Raw genomic sequence first — 5370 nt, forward strand, 5'->3', positions numbered from 1 at the left:
CAACTTTCTTTTGATCAGCATTAGCATGGTGTATCTTTTTCAATCCTTTTTACTTTTTAAACTATTTTCTTTCTTACAAATAAAGTAGGCTTTTTATAAGTAGCATACAGTTAGGTCTTGTATTTTTTAGCCAATTGGAAAATCTCTGGCTTTTATATGGGGTATTTAGACTATTTATACTTACTGTGGTTATTGATATGGCCAAGTTTAAATGTACCACTCTGCTGTTTGTTTTCTATTTGTCCCATCTGTTCTTTGTTTTTACCACTTTTTCTCATTTATCTTGGATTAATTGATTGTTGTTTATTATTCTACTTTATCTCCTTTGTTAGCTTGTAAGCTATACCTCTGTTTTGTTGTTAGTAGTTGTTTAAGGATTTATAGTATACATCTTTAATGTGTCACTATACACCATCAAGAATTATTATATCAGTTAGTGTATAGTACAAGAATGTTAAAATAGTTTACTTCTATTTCCCCTCTTAGTCTTTGTGCTATTGTTGTCAGATATTTTACTTCTAAATATGGTATTTAGATATTTACTTATAAATATGTTATTAACCCCACGATACATTATTATTATCTTTGCATAAAAAAATTATCTTTCAAAGAAATTGTTAAAATAAGGGGGTTTTTAAGTTTTCTTTTTTCCTTCCTTTGTGTAGATGCATATGTTCATCTGGTCTCATTTTCCTTCTGCATAAAGTATGTCCTTTAATATTTCTTGTAGTGAAGGTATGGTGGTGATTTCTGTATGCTGAATACAAATTTTTTATTTTGCCTTTGTTTTTGAAAGATATTTTTTCTCAGCATGGAATTCTATGTTGACAGATCTTTTTCTTTCAGTACTTTAAAGATGTTGCTCCAGTGTCTTCTTGCTTGCTTGTTTCTGATGAGAAATCAGCTGTCATCCTAATCTTTGTTCCTTTGCATGTAACATGCCTCTGTCTTAAGATTTCTCTTTATCCCAGTTTTTAAACAATTTGACTATGACATGCCTTGGTGGAATTTTCTTTATGTTCTTGTGCTTGGGGTTCATAGAATTTCTTGGATCAGTGGGTTTTAAGTTTTCATCAAGTTTGGAACATTTTTAGCCATTATTTCTTCAAGTATTTTTATGCCCCCTCCTGCTTTGGGGACTCCAATTACACACATATTAAGTTGTGTGAAGCTTTTCAACAGTTCACCAGTGCTCTGTTTATTTTTCCTGTTTTTTCTTTGTCTATTTCATTTGTATTTTTTCTATTCCTGTGTCTTCCAGTTTACTAAGATTTTCTTTTGCAGTGCCTAATCTTTGTTGTCACCATTGTTAATTCCATTCAATGTACTCTTCATCCCAGACATGCTTTTTTCTTTCTCTGGATGTTTGATTTAGATTTTCTTTATACTGTCCATATCTTTCCCTAACATGCTCAACCTTTCCTCTTCCTTCTCGAACATATGGGATATAGGTATGACAACTGTTTTAATATCCTTGTCTGCCAATTTATCATCTGTGTCATCTCTGTGTCTATTTCTATTGATTGGTTTTTCTCCTCATTGTGGGTTCCTATTTCTTTGCATGCCTGGTAATTTTTTTATTAGATACTAGATGTGAATTTTACTTTTTTGGGAGGTGCTAGGCATATTTGCATCCTTTAAATATTCTTGATCTTTGTTCTGAGACACAGTTGAGTTGGAAATAGTTTGGTCCTCTGGAGGCTTGCTTTCCAGTTTTCTTAGACTGGAGCAGAGCAGCCTGTAATCCTGGTATAATTTGACACTTTACAGAAGCGATATTCTCTGGATATTCTACTTTTACCCTGGTATTTTGAGGCTTTTCCACTCTAACTGGTGGAAACACAAAACACTCCTAACCTTATCTGTGCTCTCAGGCTTGTTATGCTTGCTCCTTTTCAGTAGATCTTTCCCCCACCTTGAGTAGTTTCCTCACATGCATGTGCTGATCTGAACTCAGCTGAAGACTTATGGAGAAACCTTTACTGATCCCTGAAGCACTCTCTCCTGGAAGCTCCCTCTCTCTCCTCCCATACTCTGCAAATTCTAGCCACTTGACCTTCCCAAGTTCTCAACTCTGTCTTTTCATCTAATAGAGACCACCCAGCTCTGCTTGGATTCCTCCAACCTGGGAAATCTCTCAAGACAGCAAGATGGGGAAGGCATCCAGCTCATCTCATTTGTTTTCCTTTTTTATGACTCTCCTGTGATGTCTGTTTTCCAATATTTGAGCATCACTGTTTGATATATATATTTGAAGATAAGATAATAAATCCAGTCTGTTACTCCATCTTGACCAGAAGCAGAAGTTGAGATTATGAATCTTTTAATATTCCGCATGACAAAATGGGAGATACAAATAAAGTGCTTCTACCAGATGCTACACACTGAAGGACAAATACATACTCAAGGAAAAACACGTGTACAATTGTTTGAGATGTGAGATGAGCTACCTGCTTTTTTCATAAAATTCTACTTTTACTTGAAAGAATAATTGACTGATATCCTGATTATTCAGACTTGGCTATTTGGAAGACATTTGTTTGAAAATGAATAAAGTGTGCCTAGGCCTTCAAGGACAATAACTGACAGTATTTTTTGTCAGTGATAAAACTGCATCTTTCAAGTGAAAACTGGAATTTTGGAAAACTTGTATCTGCTTCCATAAGCTTGACAGTTTCTTGACATGTAACAACTTTTCTGACAAAGTCAGTTATTTTAACAAATGTGATTTTTAAAATAATTTATAATAAAGTGTTCAACATTTGGAATATCTGTATAACTCAGTGAACAAATGTTTTCCAAATGCTCCATGCCCAATCACAGAGAAAAGGTCCATTCAAAGTATAAGAGAGACCAATGGATTTTAATGTAATGGAGTAAAAATGTTTATTTATACAGTTTCAGATTCTGCATTACAACTAACTTTTATGACATTATTATTTGTCATGTTTTGTTTTAGTAACAAAAAAGATTATCCATAATTATCTGAAGAGGCGATTAAAATACTCCTTCCTTTTCCTACTACATGTCCATGTGAGGCTGCATTTTCTTCATATACTTCAACCAAAATAACATGTCATAGCAGATTGAATGCATAAACAAATCCAGGTGTTTTCTAATAAGTCGGTAACATTTTTTAAATGTTAAAAAATGGCAATCTTCTCATGAAATCCTTTTTGTTTTAGAAAGCGTAACAATTTTTTTCATAAAAATGTGTTATTAACTTGTAATGCTTTTGTTGTTTTAAAATAAATCCATAATTAAATATTTATAAAATGTCTGTTTTAATTTTCAATACAATAAATATTAATAGACATAACCCATGTAAACAAAAGCTATTAGAGGCCCTCAATAACTGTTACTGATGTAAAGGAGTAAAACATTTGATAACTCCTGTGTTAAGGCTATTTTACCCAGGAGAACTAAAACATTAAGCCAATGGTTTTAACTTTGACTACGTATTGGAATCATCTAAAAAGCTTTTTTTTTTTTTTTTTTGAATGAAGATACCTGGTGCTCGCTTCGGCAGCACATATATTAAAATTGGAACAATACAGAGAAGATTAGCATGGCCCCTGCGCAAGGATGACACGCAAATCGTGAAGCTTTCCGTATTTTTAGCTGCGAGGTCATCGGAATCCCAACCCCTGTCCTCAACTGGAACAAGGTTAAAAGGGGTCACTATGGAGTTCAAAGAGCAGAACTCTTGCTTGGTGACCGAGGCAACCTGGCCATTCAGACCCGGGGTGGCCCAGAAAAGCATGAAGTAACTGGCTGGGTGCTGGTATCTCCTTCTTAGGAAGGAAGATGCCGGAGAATATGAGTGCAATGCATCCAATTCCCAAGGACAAGCTTCGTCATCAGCAAAAATTACAGTGGTTGAAGCCTTACATGAAATACCAGTGAAAAAAGGTGAAGGTGCTGAGCTGTAAACCTGCAGAATATATTAATCTGCATAGCTAAAAGTAGTCATGGGTAACCACAACCCCTGTTCTTGCCTAATAACCAGTTTCTTTTCATCCAGTCCACTAACACTTTAGTTATATTCAATGGTTTTACACCATGAAATACAAAATAAAGATAACACATCAAGACTGTCTACAAAAAAAAAAAAAAGATGCCTGGGTGTCACCCCTAGAGATTCTGATATGATTAGCCTGATCTGTGGTGCAGACAATCACATTTCTTTAAAACTCCCCAGGTGATTGTAGCAGGGCTGAAAACCACTGCATTAATCACACACTCTGAGAAATACATTAGCAAAAACCACAGAGAATATAAAGAGGCCCACATTATATCCCTGCCCACATCTGTCCACCACTGCTTTCAAAAATGGAGTAAAAAATTAAAATGTTTGCTTCCGCAGTACAGAGTCAGACTTTTGCTGTTCCCTAGAAATCTCAGGAATCCAGATTTCCTGCAAATCTTCCCAACTCCTTTCACCAGATCAGAGGTCAAATCAAGGTGGCAACAAAAGTTAAGAAAAAAATCTTTCCTCTGCTTTTCTCCCATCCCAGCCCTTTAGAATAAGTTTATGCGCCCCTCAAAGAAGGGAAGGAGAACATTCCCCATAAACCCTGATTCCTTTCACCAACACTAATCCTGGCCCCAAACAAAATCCTTTTCACTCCTTTACTAATTTTGTGCTGCTTTTTTTTTTTTTTTTTTTAACCAGTTTTTCTCTGTGGGCTCTGAAAACCAAAAGTCTTCAAGATCCATAGAAATGAATCTCTAGTAAGGAATTTTAATCCATTCAAGAAGATGAGGGCAAAGAGAATCAAAAGATGAAGAACCAAAGAGAAACATCATCTCTTTACAGCTCACAGAATAGACAGCTCTGATCCACACACTACCAAAATTGACTGTAATGTGAACGTTCAAGCAACTGTTTGTTATGGAGACTCTATATACTTAGTGTATACATTTTCACTTTTTATTCAAAAAATTCTGTGGGGTTTTTTTTGTACCTTATAGGATCAAATAGGTGAAAAGGCACCAATTTCTGGAATCTATTAATGATAATACGTGGAAGACAAAAAGCTGTTAGCTTGAGAACTTGTTTCCATTCAAAGTTACTAGCTAAATTTTTATGGTGTAAGTTGAGAATATGATTAAAGAGGTTAGGTGTGTCAATAATATGTTTTTCAAGATCCTCTAATTCTTATAAATTCATACGATGAGAGATATTATTATCCTCAGTGTTACTGTTAAGAAATTTAAAGCACAGGGAGGTTACAGAACCTGCCCAGGGGCATGCAAAGTCAACTCAATGCAGGCAGCACACTTTAACCTACAGGCTTTTCCAGGTTCAAAGGAGAAATTTTAAGCAGGTGGTAAAATCTAATTTGGAATATGTTGAGGTAAGCGTTT

General features: G+C 35.0%; 1 non-coding gene across 1 annotated transcript; it reads left to right on the plus strand.

The window, feature by feature from the left end:
• Positions 1 to 3513: 3513 nt before the first annotated feature.
• LOC115803443 (U6 spliceosomal RNA) lies at positions 3514 to 3619 on the plus strand. Its single transcript, XR_004024195.1, has one exon. It is a non-coding gene; the product is annotated as a U6 spliceosomal RNA (small nuclear RNA).
• The last annotated feature ends 1751 nt before the right edge of the window (positions 3620 to 5370 follow it).

The sequence above is a fragment of the Delphinapterus leucas genome, chromosome 13 (assembly GCF_059928025.1).
Source record: "Delphinapterus leucas isolate spDelLeu-1000000601 "Yukka" chromosome 13, BTC_Dleu_Yukka2, whole genome shotgun sequence".
Classification (NCBI taxonomy): domain Eukaryota; kingdom Metazoa; phylum Chordata; class Mammalia; order Artiodactyla; family Monodontidae; genus Delphinapterus; species Delphinapterus leucas.